Raw genomic sequence first — 24,126 nt, 5'->3', positions numbered from 1 at the left:
TTATGTTTTGAATGTATAATTCCAGAACTATGTATCACCCATCTCTCTGTGCTGTTCAGTTCTTTTCGTCCTGCTAAATCTTTTCTGCATCTCTATTTAGATGATTTCTCATTCTTTCCATCTGAGACTGATGGTTATTTCCATGTGGGGATGTTACTAAGAAGACTATATAGGGTCTAGTTAGCAAAAACAGACCATAGAATTTTTTTAAAAGTCTCCCCAGCATTTAAGAAGATATCAACCTGTTCTCCAAGTGTCCAGTCCTATCTCGTGTCTACTAGCTTTTAGCCTTTTTCTTTTTCTAAGGATAAGCTCTCACTTTTCAAATTCTGTGTGACATTTTTAAGGCCACATACATGAACACATTTTCATGTATTCCATCTTGCAGTCCTGAAGCAGTAACGTGACTACCTGTTGTGATAAAAAGGCTGCTCCTTGGTCTGATCTGCATCTTCCAGGGAACTTGCTTGGCGGTCTATGATCCATCAAATTTTCCCCTTAGTAAATCACAAAAAAAGATCACCCATAAGCATAGTACAGGGGTATTCTGAGGTTTGACTAGTATTTCAGAGTGCTGTAGATCCTAAGATGAAAGCAGTAAGAAAGTTGAAAGAATAGTATTATTTATTCAACAGACATGCTAGAAATCTCAGAGCTTCCCTAGTCCCTATTTTCTGTCCTATGTATGTAACATAAAACTCTGCCAGGAGGGGAACATCACACTCTGGGGACTGTTGTGGGGTGGGGGGAGGGGGGAGGGATAGCACTGGGAGATATACCTAATGCTAGATGACGAGTTGGTGGGTGCAGTGCACCAGCATGGCACATGTATACATATGTAACTAACCTGCACATTGCGCACATGTACCATAAAACCTTAAGTTTAATAATAATAAATAATAATAAAAGAAGAAAAAAAAAAAAAAAAAAAAGAAAAAAAAAAAAAAACTCTGCCAAATCAGAACTGAGTTCTCTGTAAAGACATTCAGAAAGAAACAACACCAGCCTTGAAGGGAAGGCCTTGTAATCCATGGTTTATTCTCCTTTTCTTGTTATGGCCGATGGCAGCACCTAGATTAGAGTAGGTGCTCAGCCGTGGATTCACTGAAATAATGCTTTAAAAATATACTAATAAAGAAGAAAAGAGAGAAGAATCAAATAGATGCAATAAAAAATGATAAAGGGGATATCACCACCAATCCCACAGAAATACAAACTACCGTCAGAGAGTACTATAAACACCTCTATGCAAACAAACTAGAAAATCTAGTAGAAATGGATAAATTCCTGGACACATACACCCTCCCAAGACTAAACCAAGAAGAAGTTGAATCCCTGAATAGACCAATAACAGGCTCTGAAATTGAGGCAATAGTTAATAGCCTACCAACCAAAAAAAGTCCAGGAACAGACGGATTCACAGCCAAATTCTACCAGAGGTACAAGGAGGAGCTGGTACTATTCCTTCTGAAACTATTCCAGTCAATAGAAAAGAGGGAATCCTCCCTAACTCATTTTATGAGGCTAGCATCATCCTGAAACCAAAGCCTGGTGGAGACACAACAAAAAAAGAGAATTTTAGACCAATATCCTTGATGAACATTGATGCAAAAATCCTCGATAAAATACTGGCAAACCAAATCCAGCAGCACATCAAAAAGCTTATCCACCATGATCAAGTCGGCTTCATCCCTGGGATGCAAGGCTGGTTCAACATATGCAAATCAATAAACGTAATCCAACATATAAACAGAACCAAAGACAAAAACCACATGATTATTTCAATAGATGCAGAAAAGGCCTTTGACAAAATTCAACAGCCCTTCATGCTAAAAACTCTCTATAAATTAGGTATTGATGGGATGTATCTCAAAATAATAAGAGCTATTTATGACAAACCCACAGCCAATATTACACTGAATGAGCAAAAACTGGAAGCATTCCCTTTGAAACCTGGCACAAGACAGGGATGCCCTCTCTCACTGTTCCTATTCAAAATAGTGTTGGAATTTCTGGCCAGGACAATCAGGCAGGAGAAAGAAATAAAGGGTATTCAATTAGGAAAAGAGAAAGTCAAATTGTCCCTGTTTGCAGATGACATGATTGCATATTTAGAAAACCCCATCGTCTCAGTCCGAAATCTCCTTAAGCTGATAAGCAACTTCAGCAAAGTCTCAGGATACAAAATCATGTGTAGAAATCACAAGCATTCTTATACACCAATAACAGACAAACAGAGAGCCAAATCATGAGTGGACTCCCATTCACAATTGCTTCAAAGAGAATAAAATACCTAGGCATACAACTTACAAGGGATGTGAAGGACCTCTTCAAGGAGAACTACAAACCACTGCTCAATGAAATAAAAGAGGATACAAACAAATGGAAGGACATTCCATGCTCATGGATAGGAAGAATCAATATCGTGAAAATGGTCATACTGTCCAAGATAATTTATAGATCCAGTGCCATCACCATCAAGCTACCAAAGACTTCCTTCACAGAATTGGAAAAAACTACTTTAAAGTTCATATGGAACCAAAAAAGAGCCCGCATTGCCAAGACAATCCTAAGCAAAAAGAACAAAGCTGGAGGCATCATGGTACCTGACTTCAAACTATACTACAAGGCTACAGTAACCAAAACAGCATGGTACTGGTACCAAAACAGAGATATAGACCAATGGAACAGAACAGAGCCCTCAGAAATAATACCACACATCTACAACCATGTGATCTTTGACAAGCCTGACAAAAACAAGCAATGGGGAAAGGATTCCCTATTTAATAAATGATGCTGGGAAAACTGGCTAGCCATATGGAGAAAGCTGAAACTGGATCCCTTCCTTGGACCTTATACAAAAATTAATTCAAGATGGATTAAAGACTTAAATTTTAGACCTAAAACCATAAAAACCCTAGAAGAAAACCTAGGCAATACCATTCAGGACATAGGCATGGGCAAGGACTTCATGTCTAAAACACCAAAAGCAATGGCAACACAAGCCAAAATTGACAAATGGGATCTAGTTAAACTAAAGAGCTTTTGCACAGCAAAAGAAACTACCATCAGAGTAAACAGGCAATGTACAGAGTGAACAGGCAACCTACAGAATGGAAGGAAATTTTTGCAATCTGCTCATCTGACAAAGGGCTAATATCCAGAATTTACAGAGAACTCAAACAAACTTAGAAGAAAAAAACAAACAACCCCATCAAAAAATGGATGGAGGATATGAACAGACACTTCTCAAAAGAAGACATTTATGCAGTCAACAGACGTATGAAAAAATGCTCATCATCACTGGCCATCAGAGAAATGCAAATCAGAACCACAAATGAGACACCATCTCACACCAGTTAGAATGGCGATCACTAAAAAATCAGGAAACAACAGGTGCTAGAGAGGATGTGGAGAAATAGGAACACTTTTACACTGTTGGTGGGACTGTAAGCTAGCTCAACCGTTGTGGAAGTCAGTGTGGCGATTCCTCAGGGATCTAGAACTAGAAATACCATTTGATCCAGCCATCCCATTACTGGGTATATACCAAAAGGATTATAAATCATGCTGCTATAAAGACACATGCACACATATGTTTATTGCGGCACTATTCACAATAGCAAAGACTTGGAACCAACCCAAATGTCCAACAATGATAGACTGGATTAAGAAAATGTGGCACATATACACCATGGAATACTATGCAGCCATAAAAAATGATGAGTTCATGTCCTTTGTAGGGACATGGATGAAGCTGGAAACCATCATTCTCAGCAAACTATCGCAAGGATAAAAAACCAAACACTGCATGTTCTCACTCTTAGGTGGGAATTGAACAATGAGGACACTTGGACACAGGAAGGGGAACATCAAACACCGGGGCCTGTTTTGGGGTGGGGGGAGGGGGGTGGGGTAGCATTAGGAGATATACCTAATGTAAATGACGAGTTAATGGGTGCAGCACAGCACATGGCACATGTATACATATGTAACAAACCTGCACGTTGTGCACATGTACCCTAGAACTTAAAGTATATAAAAAAAGTATACTAATTCACAGAAATCCTCCGCACTTCCAATTACAATAAAACCATCTATTACTCTAAAATTTGTGAATATTAATCATTCTATCCTTCTAGCTTTTATTCTGCATTTGTGACCCCTTTGTACTATTTTTTCTGTTAGGATACAGTCAAGAAAACTGAAATCATGGTAGTAAGTACTTTAAAGACGGAATTGGTTACCAGATGTTAGAAGGCTCTAGAAGTTCTTGAGCAGGAGTAATTATAGACATCAGTTTACCTTAAATGGGCAGAATTCAGATAGATAACAACAACAACAAAAAGAGACTGTGGAGGTTATTCATAGTGGGCTAATTTGTTTGGGAAAAATAAGTAGCTATAAATCAGTATATTCTAGTATCTTTGAGACAACAAATATGGGAAATTATTTTTCTTTTCTTTTTTTTTCCCAGCAAGCGCTGTGTTTATTTTCCAAACAATTTTATTGAAATGTGCCAAGAGTACATGGGCAGCACAAATGTATGAACAGGAAAAAAAAAAATCACATGTACAACAATTTTTTAAAAGTGAAGGTTAATTTTGGGAGATATCAGTTCCCCTCTCCCTCCCCCTGCAGACTTCCAGCGTTTCCATTAAGGTTAAGCCTCTACGAACCTAGCATTAAAAAAAAGAAAAAAAAAAAAAAAAAGGAATACAACATCTTTTGCAAATAACAAAAACAAAAAACAAAAAATGGCATAAAGGACAGAGAAATGTCTTCCTGCTTAGATGGCACTCTTCCTAGGCACCTAATTAGGAGGCGTGCTAAGCGGTGGAGAAACACAACTTCAGAGTGTAAGGGTATGGACCATTGGGTTTTTCATCTGGTAATGGTTCAGGAAGCCCAGAGTCTCCAGGGCATCACTCTTGGATTCCCACTGCAGCAGTCCAGAGGAGCTGCGCTCACTTTTGCTGAGAATACTTTCACAGAAGATGGCCGTTTCACTCCAAGCTCATCGCAGATCTCAAAGAAGTTCTCCTCAGTCACCTCCAGCGGGGTGTTGAAGAAATGCAGCACGTTGCTGGGGTGCTGGATGCGGTTCTTGGCTGCCTGCTCTGGGGTGGAGAACCGATTGTTCTGGGATTCACTGAAGTCTTTGTAACTACAAGACCCGTCTTCCAACCCGTATGACTGACCGGGCATGATGGCTGGCTGCTTGGAGACACAGACATTCAGCTTCTGCCCAAACATGAAGTTGTTGTTGAGGTGGGTAATGGCCCGGTCCACAGCGTAGCCATCAGCCATCTCCACCATGGCGGCCCCCGGCTTGCTTTTCATGAATTTCACCTTCTCCACATTGCCATACAAGCAGAAGACATTGAAGACTCGGTCACAGTTCATCTTAGATTGATCCAAGCCATAGACCACTAGCACAGGGCTGTGGGCGTGAGGGCCGTACTCAGGTGGTGGGGGAGGGGGTGAGGGGGTGCCCATACTGGGGGCCGTAGTGACTTGGGCCCCGACGGTGACCCCCACTGGTGGACCCATCCTTCTCCCTTCGTAGTGAGGGGTGGGGGGCCGCAGCCCTCATCATGGTAATGGCTGTGGTATCCACCGTGGGGCCCTCCATATTCTGCTGGGTGATCTCCCAGGAGAGGGGGCTGCCTCTGGCGTTTGTTTGGGTTGCTGCCAGGGTCACCTTGTCCACTGAGATTGGGGTTTGTGTAGTCCCAAGTATCCTGATCACTCTTGAACACATTCAAGCATGTAGGCTTTGCGTATTCCATCTTCAGAGCACAACAGCCAGAATAGATATCAGCCCCATTGAGAGAGGCCTTGGCCCGCTGGGCACTTTGAACAGAGTCGAATTCCACCATCGCCTGAACTCCATTCTTCCTGAAAATGACAATTCTCTGGACAGGGCCACAAGGATTACAGATAGCGTAAAGAACATCCGTGGTGATTGAATAAATGGGGTTCAGGATGGTAAAGAGAAGCACACTGTTCACGCTCCGGGAGTCATCCGAGTCCCCGGGGTGGGAGATCTTCTGGATGGTAGAGTAGTTGACAAAAGCTGGGTGGCCGGCAATGCATATTTGGTTGTCGGCTGCGTAGCTCACTGCGTTGCAAGCCCCCAACACATCTTCAAACTCCACCAGTGCTTGTCTCTTTTTAGGCATTACCACCACAGAGCTGATGGGTCCAAACTCCTGCAAGGCCTCCACAAGGTCAGCTTCCACCACACCCTCAATCAGGCCCCTGATGTGGACAACTGGGGAGGCAGGGGTTTTGTGCGGGTCATGGTAGTTCTTCCCGCTGCCGCCCGCCGCCCCGCCTCCTCCACCGCCACCGCCACCGCCTCCGTGCTGGTCGCCGGCGTTGCCAATCTTGAGCCGCTTAGTGGTCCCGCCGCCCTCACTGCTGCCGCCCTGGTAGCGGCCACTGCCGCCTCCGCCGCCCGCCGCCGCCATCTTCACCGTCGCTCCGGACCGCCTCTGCTGCTCGTCCGGTTGCTGCCTCTGCTCCAGCCGCCGACGCCGCTTCTCCCGGGAAATTATTTTTCTAAGTTAGTTTGGTAAAGTTTAAAAGGGTTGTACTTTATCCTGTAGACAATTGAGAGTAGTTTTCTGTATTTTAGAAGGATAAATAAACTGTTCTGTGTGCAGGGCGGATTAGAAATGGAAGACACTGGAAGCAGAGAGAAGTTAAGGAAGAATGTTGACATTATCTTAAAGTGTTAAGAACCTGAACGAAACTCATAGCAAAATCATTGCCAGGGAATACAATGTAGGGCCATTGACTGACTCTAGTGGTGGATGAGGACAACTCACAGAGAGAAATCTGACAATCCATGTTTAGCAGAGGGAAGGAAGCCAGAAATAATTATTATTAAGTGCAAGACTTCAGTTTTGTTGGTTTTTTGTTTTTTACTCCCAGCAAGCTAAATTTGACAATAATGTAGCTCAATTTCTCCCAATCTCATTTTGTTAATCTCTATAATCTTGCCCCAGAAAAGCCCCAGCTCAGAAAATTCTGTATTCATTTGTCTTCATAAGATTGTAAAAATTTCAAAACTGTCTGTTCATGATAATTAGAGAAATACAAATCAAGACCACAATGAGATACCATCTTACACCAACCAGAATGGCTATTACTAAAAAGTCAAAAAATAACAGATGCTGGTGAAGTTGTGAAGAAAAAGGGATGCTTATACACTGTTGGTGGGAGTGTAAATTAGTTCATCCATTGTGGAAAACAGTGTGGCAATTCCTCAAAAGCCTAAAGACAGAAATAGCATTTGACCCTGCAATCCCATTACTGGGTATATACTTAAAGGAATATAAATCATTCTATTATAAAGACACATGCATGCATATGTACACTGCAGCACTGTTCACAATAGCAAGGACATGGAATCAACCAAAATGGCAATCAGTGACACACTGGATCAAGAAAATGTGGTACATATACACCATGGAATACTACGCAGCCATAAAAAAGAACAGAGATCATGTCTTTTGCAGGGAAATGGATGGAGCTGGAGGCTATTATCCTTAGCAAACTAACATAGGAACAGAAAAACACCGCATGTTCTCACTTGTAAGTGGGAGCTGAATGATGAGAACTCACATGGACACACAGAGGGGAACAACACACACTGGGGACTTTCAGAGAGAGGAGGCAGAGAGATGGGAGATCATCAGGGAAAATAACTAATGGGTGCTAGGCTTAATACCTGGATGATGAAAGAATCTGTACCACAAACCCCCATGACAAAAGTTTACCTATGTAACAAACCTGAACTTGTACCCCTGAACCTAAAATAAAAGTTCAAAAAGGAAGCAAAAAAAAAAAAAAACTTTAAAGTAGCTCAATAAGTTTTATATTAATGTCAACTTTAAATAATTTTTATGCACAATACGTTATGAAAATTCATTTACCTTTTTAAAAAAAAGAATGCAAAATTTTAGCAGAGTTTTCAACAACAATGTTATAGTTAACAAGAGAAAAGCATCCTGATGTTTTACAAACTGGTGTTTCAATGAATTACTCTTTTTTTTTCTGAGAGGGGATCTCGCTCTGTTGCCCAGGCTGGAGTGCAGTGGCATGATCTCGGCTCACTGCAACCTCCACCTCCCAGGTTCAAGTGATTCTCCTGCCTCAGCCTTCCAGTACCAGAAGGCATGCACCATGACGCCTAGCTACATTTTGTATTTTTAGTAGAGACAGGGTTTCACCAGGTTGGCCAGGCTGGTCTCTAACTCCTGAGCTCCCAAACTGCTGGTAGTACATGCATAAGCCACCGTACCCAGCCAAAATGAATTACTCTTGTGTTCTATTCATTTGTTTTTCCTGCATTTTCATTTCATTTCACTTTGACGAACCAACAGAAATACCCGATGCAATACAGTGACAGCTTCAAAAGCTTCATGTTAACAAAGTTATCATTTCACAGTAGATAAAATAATATGTGAAAGTAATGAAAATTTAGGAATTCCTCTAAAATCAGAATTTAAAGACATACCACTTACCCTTTGTTAAAATAGCTTACAGTACAGAAGTCTTAGAAGATGGGCATTAGAGTGTCAGAAAGCTAGTCATGTTAAAAAAAACCTTTCAAATCAAGGCTAGCCACCTCATTAAATAATAAAATGAAGAAACTGCTTATAAAACCGGTGTTCCATTTTCAATTTTAAAAAAATGTTGATAGTAAAATAACCATTAATTTAAAATATTTTTCTGCTCACTTCTAGAAGGTGACCTATTTAAGCCCCACTAAACCGCTTAAGTGACCTACTTAAGCCCCACTAAAGCGAATAGCATATATTGGGATTGGATTACCAAAAATATGCCTTCCATTTGATTGGCCATATACCTTTTTGTTTCATGCATGGATAATGGTTTTTCTCCTTCTTCAGTAACCCAAAGGAAAAGCTGACATTCTAACCTGGAGCTGCACATTCAAGCTTTGACACATGCCTCTCGCTGGTTTCGTCTAATGCTTATAATAAACCTGTAGAGTCAGCAACTTTAGAAAGATGGGTTGAAGAAGTGTCTTTGTCATAGTTTGTATTTTTCTCTGAGGCACTTGGCAGAGTCACCTCTGGTGTTTCAAATATGCTTGAAAGTTATCTGGCTGCCCTCTGAGAAGTTTGCATAAAACCTGCTTTACTTAAAAGCAGGCAAAATTAAGGTTTCTGTAACAAAACCATAGGCACTGCATTGAGATAGGACAAAGACCAAATATCCTGCTTCCATGTGGCAGAGAAATAATGAATAACTTGGTTCAAGAGCTCATGGAGTGGCATATCATCACGCCATTATTAATAGAGAACATTGCTAATTTCTAAAGGGGCTTAATGTCATGATTATTTTATCCTCTTTCTGTTGAATTTTTAACATGTGTGTCTACTGCAAAGTACACAAAGGAAATAAATTAGCACTAAAAAAGGGGCTTCTTCACAACCGCAAATTATATATATATATTTCTTTCAGAACATCACTTTAGAGAGAAAATAGCAAAAATTCAGCATCATCACTTTTGTGACACTTCACTAACCAATCCAAATATAGAAAAAGAAAGAGAAATTGAGTACATTTGCATTCACTGTACATTTTTAGCTATTTGTGTAGAAGAAAAACAATTAGCTTATTTAAAAACCCTAAGGTGAGTACGCAGTTTTTAATTATTATCTTTGCTGTTGTGATTTGTATTTGTATTTTATTTATGTATAAACCCAGTATATAAACCTATGTCAAATACTTCTTTATTTTTGATACTAGTTCAAAATATTGGTGACTTTTTTAGATATGAATATCTCATATGTATCTTTTAGAAATTATCAGAGTTATAAAATAATATTTGGGAGGTAAGGAAGGCACTAGACATAAGAAACTTGTGTAGACAAATACTTTGTCACCAAAGTTGTATATTTAAAAGTCCCTATTCTTTGTCTCTTATCAATTCAAAATTAATTCATTAGAAAACAATTTTCCTCAACATTTAATCCCTAGTTGTTCATCTTTTTCACTAGTTTGTATTGCATTACTCACTGCTTCATAGCTAAACTCTGTTTAAATCTGTTAACTGAAATGATTTTAAAAACCTTTTGGTGGAGCGCTGCGGAGGGCGCCTGCGGGCCGCCGCCGCGGAACAAAGGAGCAGGGGCGCCGCCGCGGGGACCCGCCACCCACCTCCCGGGGCCTCACCGCGGCCTCCCGTCCACCGCCACCATGACGGCCAACGCACAGCCGAGGCAGTGCAGATCCAGTTCGGCCTCATCAACTGCGGCAACAAGTACCTGACGGCGGAGGCATTCGGGTTCAAGGTTAACGCGTTGGCCAGCAGCCTGAAGAAGAAACAGATCTGGACGCCGGAGCAGCCCCCTGACGAGGCAGGCAGCGCGGCCGTGTGCCTGCGCAGCCACCTGGGCCGCTACCTGGCGGCGGACAAGGACGGCAACGTGGCCTGCGAGCGCGAGGTGCCCGGTCCCGACTGCTGCTTCCTCATCGTGGCGCACGACGACGGCCGCTGGTCGCTGCAGTCCGAGGAGCACCGGCGCTACTTCGGAGGCACCGAGGACCGCCTGTCGTGCTTCGCGCAGACGGTGTCCCACGCCGAGAAGCGGAGCGTGCACATCGTCATGCACCCTCAGGTCAACATCTACAGCGTCACCCGTAGGCGCTAGGCGCACCTGAGCGCGCGGCCGGCCGACGAGATCGCCGTGGACCGCGACGTGCCCTGGGGCATCGACTCGCTCATCATCCTCGCCTTCCAGGACCAGCGCTACAGCGTGCAGACCGCCGACCACCGCTTCCTGCGCCATGAGGGGCGCATGGTGGCGAGCCCCGAGCTGGCCACTGGCTACACGCTGGAGTTCCGCTTCGGCAAGGTGGCCTTCCGCGGCTGCGAGGGTCCTTACCTGGCGCCGTCGGGGCCCAGCAGCACGCTCAAGGCCGGCAAGGCCACCAAGGTGGGCAAGGACGAGCTCTTTGCCCTGGAGCAGAGCTGCGCCTAGGTCGTGCTGCAGGCGGCCAACGAGAGGAATGTGTCCACGCGCCAGGGTAGGGACCTGTCTGCCAATCAGGACGAGGAGACCGACCAGGAGACCTTCCAGCTGGAGATCGACCGCGACACCAAAAAGTGTGCCTTCCGTACCCACACGGGCAAGTACTGGACGCTGACGGCCACTGCGGGCGTGCAGTCCACCGCCTCCACCCAGAATGCCAGCTGCTACTTCGACACTGAGCGGCGTGACGGGCGCATCACACTGCGGGCGTCCAATGGCAAGTTTGTGACATCTAAGAAGAATGGGCAGCTGGCCGCCTCGGTGGAGACAGCAGGGGACTCAGAGCTCTTCTTCATGAAGCTCATCAACCGCCCCATCATCGTGTTCCGCGGGGAGCACGGCTTCATCGGCTGCCGCAAGGTCAGGGGCACCCTGGACGCCAACCGCTCCAGCTATGACGCCTTCCAGCTGGAGTTCAAGGATGGCGCCTACAACATCAAAGACTCCACAGGCAAATACTGGACGGTGGGCAGTGACTCCGCGGTCACCAGCAGCGGCGAACCTCCTGTGGACTTCTTCTTCGAGTTCTGCGACAACAAGGTGGCCGTCAAGGTGGGCGGGCGCTACCTGAAGGGCAACCACGCAGGGGTCCTGAAGGCCTCCGCGGAGACCGTGGACCGCGCCTCGCTCTGGCAGTACTAGGGCCCGCCCCGCCCTTCCCCGCCCCTGCCCACGTGGCGGCTCCTTCCAACCCTCCCTGCTAACCCCTTCTCCTCCAGGTGGGCTCCCCGGGGCGGGAGGCAAGCCCCTTGCCTTTCAAACTGGAAACCCCAGAGAAAACGGTGCCCCCGCCTGTCGCCCCTATGGAATCCCCACTCTCCCCTCCGCCCGGGTTCCCTCCTCCCCTCGGGTCAGCGGCTGCGGCCTGGCCCTGGGAGGGATTTCAGATGCCCCTGCCCTCTTGTCTGCCATGGGGCGAGTCTGGCACCTCTTTCTTCTGACCTCAGACGGCTCTGAGCCTTACTTCTCTGGAAGCGGCTAAGGGACGGTTGGGGGCTGGGAGCCCTGGGCGTGTAGTGTAACTGGAATCTCTTGCCCACCCTGGCCACCTCCTCCCAGCCCCCCAGGAGCTGGGCACGTGTCCCAAGCCTGTCAGAGGCCCTCCCTGGTGCACTGTCCGGAAACCCCTGCTTGGGAAGGGAAGCCGTCGGGTGGGCTAGGACTGACTCTCGGTGTTTTTTTGGGTGGTGGCTGGAAACAGCCCCTCTCCCACGTGGCAGAGGCTCAGCCTGGCTCCCTTCCGTGGAGCGGCAGGGCGTGACAGCCACAGGGTCTGCCCGCTGCATGTTCTGCCAGGGTGGTGGTGGCGGGGGGTAGGGGTGTGGGGGCCATCTTCCTCCTGTCTCTTTCCTTTCACCCTAGCCTGACTGGAAACAGAAAATGACCAAATCAGTATTTTTTTAAATGAAATATTGTTGCTGGAGGCGTCCCAGGCAAGCCTGGCTGTAGTAGTGAGTGATCCGGGTGGGGCGTCTCAGCACCCTCCCCAGCGGGTGCATCTCAGCCCTCTCTTTTCGTCCTTCCCGTCCAGCCCCAGCCCTGGGCCTGGGCTGCGGGACGCCTAGGCCAGAGCCCCCACTGTGATTGGTGCTCCCTGGGCCTCCTGGGTGGATGAAGCCAGGCGTCACCCCCTCGGGGAGCCCTGGGGTGAGCCGCCGGGGCCCCCCTGCTGCCAGCCTCCCTCGTCCCCGACATGCATCTCATTCTGGGTGTCTTAGTCTTTTATTTTTTGTAAGTGTTATTTGTATAACTCTAAACGCCCATGATAGTAGCTTCAAACTGGAAATAGTGAAATAAAATAACTCAGTCTGCAGCCTTCCCCCCGCAAAAAAAAAACTTTTTGTCCATTTTTTATCTATTCCATTTGACATTGGTCTCATATGATATCATGATACAAAGGAAAATGACCCTACAATGATATGATTCATCATTCCACTATAAATTTCCTTGATGCTTTGAGAATGTGATTTATTTATTTTGCCCCCCTCCATTTTTTTTAACTATAAAGCAAGTACATGTACAATAATGCCATTTTTTTTCCAACTCCAAATAAATAGAAACAGCTATAGGACTGAAGTTTCTAATATGAATCTTATAGTTTACTTAGCACATGCTTTAATAAAGTTTCCTCTTCAGGAAACTAGAATATTGTGTCTGGTGCAAGACTAGATGTTTTGTCAAAAACATATGTAATATTCATATAGCAGAGCTTTGGCTTTATGCCATGAACAAGCAGGAGGTGTTTTTGGAACACGTGTGATTTTCACACGTTATTTATTGGAAATGACTGCTGCCATTCCCACATAGTCCTAAGTGTGAATATTTACCATATGTATGTGGCTTTGAGATTATTTTGTTGTTCACAAGATCACCTATGTCCTCCCATCAAAATACTGTCCTCATCTTAAAAGTAAATGGCACTGTTTTATTCAATGATTTACATTTTGGAATCCTAACCAGATATTTTTTTCCTTAAATTTCAAGCACTGCATTACTTCCAAAGGCATGCTATGGGTATGTGGAAATTATATCAAACATGAGTAAATTTTGTTGACCAAGACTACAGAAATAACAATACCATCACATAAATATATGAATACAGACATTGATGGTTGGTGAAAATTACCTCCAAATGTCCAATGCCATGAGTATATTTTGAATAGCTAGTTTGATTTTTATTAATATTATATGAAGGTTATTTCTAAGCCTGCAGACATAATTTATGGAATATACTACTCAGATATTTGACAATGTACTACTTCAATATTTGGATATATTTATTCCAAATATATCTCCACTGTGATTTTTTAGGAGATACAATTGCCATCACAGAAAGATATTGCTGATTCCGATGAAATTTTTAATTAAGTAGAAAAATCAAAGAAGCAATTCTTTTTCAAGATTTCTTCAAATAAAGAAATAAGCAAAATTAGGCTGTGGTGTTGTGAATAACACCAAGAAGTATGGAGTCAGGCAAGCCTCAGGTTCTGTCACAGTTCTACTGTGAAGTAGATAATTCTAAAGGTGCGTTTCTGTGTCTTAGGTTTGTGGAGACCTACAGTAGCATTCCACAGACCAACACTGAGCCTACCCCACGGCTATTCAACCTGCCCATTATTGGGTAGCTTTCATATAACCAGTTAGAAAGAAAACATCTATGAAAACTATTTACTAAAGAATTATATATTTTAATTAAGGGTACCAAACATGGTCAAGTTAGAGAACAATAGAGTAGAAACCTTCTATTCAAATATAATTGAGACCAGTTTTTTGATAGTTAATCTAAAAAGTGAGTTAAGGAGGAGGATCATGGGGTTAAAAAAAAAACCAGAAATGCAAATTATTTGGCCAATATTTTGATATAAGTCCAGGACCCTTTGATTATTACTCTGTTAACTGGAGTTTCTATACATTGTCTTCTTTGTGTAAATTATGATCATAACAAGTCAATCATAATTCTAAATTTTTACCTGTTTAAAATAGAACAAAAAAAAGTAATTGAGGTGCAAAAACCTTTTAGCTTGTTAAAATTTTGCTATTCTGATTATTCTAATTTTATAATTTTTTCTTAAAATTTTTACATTGCTTAGCCCTCCTATGAATCAACTTAGCTTTTTCTAATCTTTTCAAGACCCAAATATTTTTACATAAATAGTACCACTATATTATAATCACATCACTGATTTTATTTATGTCACAAAAGCCCAACTTGAATACAACCTAAATAAACTGTCTTGTAGATAAGTTAACATAATGCCAAGTTGAGGCAACAGACTTACATAGGCATAATAGAAAACACACTGTTATTTTACAGGGAGAATGTACAGTGTCAGTTCATTCAACAAGTTAGTTAAACACAACTCAACTAAAACAATGTCATTGAAAAGTAGCAAATTCTGTTTTTGTTCCATGGACTTACAGCCAATGAGTCCAGAGAAAGAAGAGAGAATTTAAAGAGCTTCATTGGCAGGTGAATCTGTACTTGGCCTTTTAGCTTAGAGACTGCAACTCCATATTAAAAGCAAGAGAATAGTGAGACATCCCATATAAAGAAAGAAATCAGAACAGACATGCAGGGGCAAAAGTAGCCATGGTCTGCATCCTGGCTCAGGAGGACAGTATGTGTTGAAGAGCAAAGCCTAGAATGGGCTGATGCCTGTAACCTCACCCCATCCCATTGCTTTATCTACTCACACTGCTTGCCCAGAAAATCTGGTGCCCCACAGTGAGAACAGGAACTGGGCATCCCAGCTAATCTTCAGCTGGGTAGGTCTCATAGGGTTGTCAGATTTGAAAAAAATAACAATAGGCTTTGAAGAAAAAGACTTGGAGATGAAGCAGAATGCTCTTGCCAAAGCTTCCCTCAATTGACATAAGAGGAGCAAATTTATTTCCCAAATTAGTTATAGTATAATTTACCAGGTATCCAAATAAATTTGTTTAGAGACTAAGAGTTTTCCCCTGGAATAATGTCTGACCATAATTTTACATATAATTCTTTTATTCAACAAATGCTCAATGTATGTTTGTTTTATACCAAACACTTTTAAGGAATTAGGAATACCATTGTGAATAAAATAGACAATCTCTACTAAATGCTTAGTTATGATGGGAGGCAAACAAGTACATAAGAAAATAATTAAGAAATACAGTTTTATGCCTAATTATGTCAGATGATAGTAAGTGCTGTGTCCCCAAAACACTTACTCATTTTCTCAAACTATTCTAAAACAGGGAAGGTGCATAAAGAGTGCTGGACATGGGACTGAAGATTCTGTTTTAAATATGGTTGCCAGGGAAATCCTCACTGTGTAAGAACATTCCATCAAGGACTTGAAGGAGATGAGGGAAGTCATCAAGAGGATGGGAAAAAGAACACTCCCAGTAATAGGACCAGCAAATGCAAAGACCAGAGGAGAAAGACATCTGCTTTGTTTAAGGGACAGCAAACAGGTCTCCCTGCTACAGCAGAGTAAATACAGTGGTAATGGTAGAAGAGTTTTTAGTTGTAAGGCAAGAAGGGGACCAACCATGGAGAGTCTTAGATGTCATTGTGGAGATTTCGATTTTACTGGAGGTGAAATGGAAGCCACTGAAGGCACTTGAAATGGAGGCTGATATGGTTCACAGCTTTAATAGTCTGCCATCTGCTGAGATAAGAATTGACGACAGGACAAAGGGTAGATCTAGGTAGTGAGATGTTATTGCAACCACCTAGGAAAGAGACAGGATGATTTGAACTAGAGTGGTACTGGTAAGAGGTGGTCATATTTTGAAAATATTTTTGAAGTAGAGTTGACAGGATTTGTGATGAATTTGACATGGGATGTGAGTCAAATTTCATAGCCGGAGCCAAACATCCCTATTTAATTACATTGAATATAATGGAAAAGGTGGGGGGAAATGGATCAGGAAAAGAAAGAATAGAAGTTTGGTGTGGGAAACAGTAAGGTGAAGAAACCAGTAGAGATGTTACATATCTAAATCTCAGTTCAGGAGCTTTGAATGCATAGAAAATTTGATCATTAGCATGGGGCTGGTATTTGAAGCCATGAGACTGGACAAGGTCATTTTAGTTTAGTGTATTTCTACAGATTATATTTCAAGCATCATGCTAGATACTTTAACATTTGGCCATTTTAAAAGCCCCTTGGTAAATTTCACAGGAATGAGGATTTGACTGACCTGTTTTTCTCAGATGTCTGACCTCAGTAGGATGCATGATTTTATTATATTTAATTCCCTATAAAATTCCAAAATATCAAAATGAGACCTATATTTATTAGCAGGATTTTTCAGGTACAATATTCCTACTCAGATAGAACTATATCACTTAATTTCACAGAAATATCCTTCCCTGGGGTGATGATACTATTATATCACCAATCATGAAATCATGCTGACTTGCAGGCAACAATGGAGCTCACATTTTGATCTAAGCTAATTTGCATGACTTACTTAAATTATGAAAATACACACTTTTAGAGAACAGACAGATTTTGTTAATTCTGAATTATGTCAAAGTATCACTTAATAATTCTCAAGGGCCCAACTCTGGTGAAACAAGATGCTGCAGTGTATGTGTTTCCTACTCCCTTCCAACTTTTTTCATCATGATTCATCAGCGAATGCTATGAAGTCTAGAAATTTAATTAATGGATCTCAGGGCCACTGGACCATGCATTTACACAAATTGCTCTGTGAAGAAGGAGCACTCACTCTCTCTCTCTCTCTCTACCCGCCCCTGCCCTTTCTCCCCCTCTTTCTCTTTCAAGAGCAGAACATTTTAGTGACCTCCAGTTAACTGGCTGAACTAAGCAGCGATCTCTTAGGTAATAATGCAGTGCTAACAAACCTCAGCATAGACTATAACGCTACCACTAAAGCTTCCGTTCATGTTGTTCTAGGGCTAATAAAATGGAATATTGTATTCTAGCTCTGAGGAAATTTGAGATTGTCTCATATTTTCTCAGTTAAACCAGAAAATAATTAATTTTAGGAAAGGGACAAGAATTGCTGTGGCAGAGCCAGCCTGATAAATAATTTCTATTCATTCTCAATGTATTATCTGTTTTCTCCCTACAGGCTCCTTTTTGTTACTCTTATATCAAAATCCCACTTAATTTTCTTGCCATCACAACTCAAAAATCATACCTACAAAAGAGCTAAAGTTTTCATCTTTTTGCTTTGGCACAAACTCTATGCCGGCTATGAGAGTGTAAGCTTTATAGTTATATATAGATATTTTTATTTATAATCTTTCTTCTGCAAAAAAGGATTAAAGTGAAGCAAAAAGAATGTGTAATAAGATGAATAATGAATAGAAAAATAAATTGCTTTTAAGACAAAGTAAAGGAAACTATAAAAGGGAGATGACTAGAACTATTTAGCAAGAAGAGACCTCATTCTTTCTATCAAATAGTGCGGTGTAATTTGCACAATGTACCCAATGGTTAATGAATACATATTTGTTGAGGATAGCATTAATAAATAACATGACCAATGAAAAACTATAACAAAAGATTTTTACTCTTCAGGAAGTAATTATTAGGTAGGTATTGTAAATTCTAACTTTAAAAGATAGAGGAAAAGATATATTGAGCTGGCCCATAAATGCAACAGGAAGACACAGAGTAACAATTACTGCAGGTGAATTTCAGCTCTCGGTCTATCTACCAACCAGTGTCACCAGGAACCTTCTTCAGACTCGTGTATCCAACTGCTTATTTATCTTTTGCACATGGATATCCCTCAGCTACCTCCATTTAATTCATCTTCTTCCTCCAAACTGGTCAGCATCCAAGCAGATCCAGAGAACTGTGAGGAGCTATTCTAGTCTCTGCCTTCTCCCCTGTTGCTGATCCAGTTAAGAGGGCCAAAGAATATAGTTGAGAGGACACCAGCCCCGTATCTAGTTGCATTTAGTTTTAACCTCATCCCTTAACTTAAAATTGGCATGGCCTTCAGTAAGCGATTTAACTCCTCTGAATATCAATTGATAAAATTTAAAAAAAGTCAAAAATTCATTGTAGTGAGGATTAAAATATCATGTTTGGTACATCATGAGCTCTCAATAAACAACTGCAGTATTATTCAAATTGGTACACAGGCCTGTCACTTCTTCCTTTTAGATTTTTTTTCCTTCTGTTTTTGCCTCTGAATGCCCCAACCCAATCTCTCTTCCTTGATCATGTTTTTAGGAAATCCATCCCCACCCCACTCACCCCACCACCCCTCACACTCCTTTCTCTCCTACCCCGGCCTCCAGCTCCTCCATTCCCGCTTGTAATCCAGCCTCTGCACCACTATCAGCGCTGCGGTTCTGAAATGCAAATCTCATCATGTTGCACCTTATAACATCTCTGACACCTACTTGTCTCCTGATAAATTCTCAGCTTCTTAGTTTTAGGTTGACCATGACCATTTGTGATCCGACCCTGTCCGTCTCTCCCTCCTGATTCTCATTTCTCTCACCAAATTCTCCACCCTTTGTACTGAACAACGTGGCTCTACTTTCATCTCTTCAGACTTATATTTTTTCCTTGATCCTTAACTTTGTTCACAATGGTCCTCCCATCTGGAAGAGCATTTTCCCTGTGGGCCTGGAAAATTTGACTATTCCTTTGTGACGCAATTCAGTCTTCACTTCCCCGTGAGTGACCTTCTTAGGACAAACTGACAGTATCTTATATTGTAGTCCCACAGTCCATTAGGCAGTCTTCAAGTGTCCAATATGACAGTGCATGATATTAGTTGTTTATATGCCTATTTCTCCCACTGGCTTTGAGAAACTTGAGGGATTGTTGTAACCATTTGTATCCCCAGTGTGTAGCATAGCGTGCATCTATTTGTGTTTTGAATGAGTGAGTGAATTAATGAATGATGAGAAAGGAATGACCTATGTTTTGTCTCTACCAGTCTTACATGAGATTACAAATAGACTGATTCAGCTGAAGATTCCAGGTCCTATTCCTTTTGCAGTTGCTATTGTATATGTTAGCAAAAAGCTTCATCCCTTCCAAAAATTTTTTCAGTGGTAGCAATAAATTCATTGTCTTCTGGGAGCAACTTTCTGCTCTCTCTCTCTCTCTCTCTCTCCCTGATTTGCCTATTGCTACTTTGAAGAGTATGTGTTATGACTTTATAATTTGTTACAGGGAATGTAATAGGAGCCCTTCTGTTTCTTCATAAGTGGTTATGAAAAAATATTCACACTTGCTTATGATTTTCTCTTACTGTTCTTAATGTAATGCTTCTAAATTAGATATACAAAAGTGCTCATCTAGAAGGTAATGGAAGCATAAGCAAAACACAGAAAAAGGCTTACCAAGAATGAATTATAACTAACAAACAAATGTTAGTTTTATTCCAATCGAATTACTGAATTAGTACATGATGGAACAAAAAATCTATAACAAGTTTAGATGTCAGTAATTTATTGGACACGGATTGTATACACTGTACCCACAAAATTCTATCAAATTGTTTCTATTTCAAGGAATTTTCAGTTTATTCATGTTCAATACAAAAGTTAATTATACATGAAATATAAACTGAATGGAAAACATTGGCATTGTATTTCCTGGCTTTCTTGGAAGAATGCGGGAGTAGGGTTAATATTGAAATGCAAGAGAAAACTCTTCATGCCTCTCCTTGTTCCCAGGATAGGACAAAATACACACGGCGAAGAATGAGGAAATTAGGACAAAACACAATGTAGTCAAGAGAGTTATGACCCTGAGGTGTGAGGTAAGATCTGGCCCTGGGAATGTTGACTGACACTGCAATATTTAGTATCTAGACTGGAATGATTAAATATGAAGTGGGTTAACCTGGAGTCTTTAGAGATGGCGCTATTCCCAGAAAGATAAATGAGATCCAGTCCTAGGACAAAAGGACAAACATCATTGGTCGGAAAAAGAAAAAATGATTTAGAAAAAATGAGAAAGAGAAACAAAATGTAGAGGAGAAGAAGAAATCCCAAGGATGGAGACCAAAGGGTTTGCCAACAGTCTGTTCCTCGGGAATGTGAGTTACACAGCAACCTGGAAGATGATGCTACTTCCAAGCCCATGATTCTGTCTCCATGACTTAGGACACTAGTCACAAAGAAATAGAACACACCTTTCTCTTTCGAGATCTCATTGTCCGTTGAAGAACTGCTACTCATGGCCTGCAAGAGTGAAACTCACTGGTTCTAGGAATGAATGAAATTGGACTGGCTGGAGGCCTTTAATTATTATGTGGGCCTCAGAACTGATGAGGATTGATGTGGGTGTTATTTCAATAAAGTGTTATAAACAATTCATGTATGAAAAATTTATTTTCTTAATTTATAGTTAAATACACTTATATTGTATTTCAATGTTGTTATTCAAATTAAAGACCATGTCAGTTCTTAGACACAATCTCTCACTGTGTATTAATCTCAATAAGACATTGTAGTAACCACATATATATTTATATATATATATAAAAATTAATAGATATTACTTTTTGAGCTATTTTATGTTTACAGGCAAAAATTTGTGAAAGTTAAAATGCCTGTCTGTAGACTCTCTCACTCTACCCCCATTTCTCCAATTTTTAACATCTTGTGGTATTTTTAACATTAGTATGTTACATTTGTTACAGGTGATGAGAAAATGTTGATAAATTATTTTTATCTAAAGTTCATAATTATATTAGGGTTCACTCTTTGTGGTGTCCATTTTATGGATTTTAACAGAGATGTACCTACCATGACAATGTTACACAAAATAATAGTTTCACTGCCCTAAAAATTCCCTGTGCACTACCTAGTTATTCCTCCTTTCTTTCCTCCCCAGGAACCCCTGGAAATGACTGATCTTTTTACTGTCTCCACAGTTTTGCCTTTTTCAAAATGTCATATACTTGAAACCACATAGTGTGTAGGCTTTCATATTGGCTTCTTTCACTCAGTAATATGCATTTAAAGTTCTTCCATTCCTTTTTGTGGCTTGATAGCTCTTTTTTTTATATAGAACTGATTATTATTCCATTGTATGGCTACACCATAGAGTGTTAGTCCATTTGCCTATTGAAAGGTACTTTGGTTGTTTCTGTCTTGGTAATTATGAATAACACTGGTATAAACATTTGTGTGTATGTTTTGTGTGGGCATAAGTTTTCAACTCATTTGGCAAATACCAAGAAGCACAATTATGGAATCATAGGCTAAGAGTGTGCTTAGTGCCATAAAAAACTGCTAAACCATCTTCCAAAGTGGATGTACCATTTTGCATCCCAACTAGCAATGAATAAGAGTTATTTCTGCTCATTGTTCTTAACAACACTCAGTAGTGTTACTATTTTGGATTTTGGCCATTATAAGAGCTATGTAGTAGCATCTCATTGTTTTGGTTTGCAATTTTCTAATGACATATGATATTGAGTATCTTTTCATTGCTTATTTACCATTAGTAATATGTTGCCATCAGTAACTTTCCTTTCCCTTTCCATTGCCAGTGAGATCCAGCATTTTTTTTTTTTTGAGACATAGTCTCACTCTGTCGCCCATGCTGGAGGGCAGTAGTGCAATCTTACTGCAACCTCCACCTCCCAGGTTCAAGGGATTCTCCCTGCCTCAGCCTCCCAAGCAGCTAGGATTACAGGCACCCACCACCACGCCTGGCTAATTTTTTTTTTTTTTTTTTTTAAGTATAGGGGGTTTTCACCATGTTGGTAGGGCTGGTCTTGAACTCCTGACCTCAGGTGATCTGCCCTCCTCAGCCTCCCAAAGTGCTGGGATTACAGGCATGAGCCACTGCGCCTGGCCAGATCCATTATTTCTTAATGGAAACGAAAAATTCACCAGTTACTGCATTTTTCCCCATATATTTGTAATACGTTCCAATGTCTGATAAGGCAAGTCCAACCCTCTGCATTTTTAAAAATTAATCATTATTTATTAAAAATTAATATTCTATGCACATTTTAAAATCAATGACCATATTAGATTTATTGAAAAAATAATGTAATTTAATATTAATTTATCACATCGATTGACATGATAATTCTCCACTTATTTGGATTTCCTTTAAGATCAGTTCCTAAAATTTTCTATATAGATGGTTTTAGAATTTTTTTTTTGTAGCTTAACTACAAGATACTTTGTAGTGTCTCAATTTTTATTACAGTTTTACACCTTCAATTCAATTATTGCTGACATAGAAAAACTTTTTTTTCAACATCTATTTTAGATTTAGTGGGTACATATGCAGATTTTTTACATGGGATACTATTTGATACGCAGGTTTGGAGTACACATGTATCCATTAATCAGATGGTGAGCATAGTATGCAATAGTTACTTTTTCAACCCTTGTCCTTTTTCTTCCATCCCCCATATAATAGTCTGTTACTTTGTACTGTTTTCTATTATAAATTGGGGAGAAGCCATTATTATTATATATTAGCTTCAGAACAACTAGGTTCAAGTCATGGAAAACAATTTTGCACAAACAACTTTAGGAAACACTGCTTTGAAAACTGTAATCTGAATTATAGCCGAGGCCACAGAAACCAAATATTTACTGAAGGTTCTTTTAAGAAAAACAAGTTAGCCAGGAATGGTGGCTCATGCCTGTAATCCCAGCACTTTGGGAGGCCGAGGTGGGTGGATCACGAGGTCAGGAGATTGAGACCATCCTGGCAAACATGGTGAAACCCTGTTTCTACTAAAATAAGAAAAAATTAGCTGGGCATGGTGGCACATGCCTGTAGTCCCAGCTACTCAGGAGGGTGATGCAGGGGAATCGCTTGAACCAGGGAGGCGGAGGTTGCAGTGAGCTGAGATTGTGCCACTGCACTCCAGCCTGGGACAGAGCAAGACTCTGTCTCAAAAAAAAAAAAAAAAGAAAAAAAAAGAAAAGAAAAAAGAAAAAAGCAAGTTGTATTGAAAGAGGACATCATTAACAGTATATCTCTTCAATAATGGTTTATTTTGCTATATTCTCATTCCTCTCTTACTGTGTCCCAAATCTCTTTACAGGCTAAAAGAAACTGTTCAGAATTAATCCTATTCATAAAGAACAGCACTTACTGAGTATTGCATTTTCTTCTTCAAATTCTTCAGCATACATTGGGACTACACCATACGGGACCATTTTTATGTTTTTAGTTTTGGGTTTTTTTTTTTTTTTTTTTGCTAAAGAAACTGCAACTAGATTTAGGACCTCATTCTATTAGGTCAGTATTTGTCTAATAAACTTCAGCTTAAGCAAAATAAAATATGTGTTGCTCTGAACTGAAACTCCTCAAAACCATGCTTTTAAAATTACAGAAAAAATTAAATGAAATTATGTTTTTAAAAATCTTGTAGATGAAAAGATATGATATATAGTAGGTTTAAGTACCTATTTCAATGGTTCCCAAAGTGGGGCCCTCAGACATCCAGGTCCAAACTATTTTAACAGGAATACTAACATAGTGACATTTGCTGTAAAGGTGCAAATACAATAGTGGGTAAAAATGCTGGCACTTTAGCACAAATAAAGGCAGTAACACCAAACTACTAGTAGTCATGGTAT

The 24,126-nt window shown here is 40.9% G+C and overlaps 2 pseudogenes; one reads left to right on the top strand and one right to left on the bottom strand.

The window, feature by feature from the left end:
- Positions 1-4,486: 4,486 nt before the first annotated feature.
- Positions 4,487-6,858, bottom strand: LOC129050037 (heterogeneous nuclear ribonucleoprotein L-like; annotated as a pseudogene).
- A 3,240-nt stretch (positions 6,859-10,098) lies between these two features.
- On the top strand, positions 10,099-11,740 carry LOC129050036 (fascin-like; annotated as a pseudogene).
- The last annotated feature ends 12,386 nt before the right edge of the window (positions 11,741-24,126 follow it).

Source organism: Pongo abelii, chromosome 16 (genome assembly GCF_028885655.2).
Source record: "Pongo abelii isolate AG06213 chromosome 16, NHGRI_mPonAbe1-v2.0_pri, whole genome shotgun sequence".
Lineage (NCBI taxonomy): Eukaryota > Metazoa > Chordata > Mammalia > Primates > Hominidae > Pongo > Pongo abelii.
Note: the sequence above shows the minus strand (reverse complement) of the source record. Positions and strands in the feature narration are given on the sequence as shown.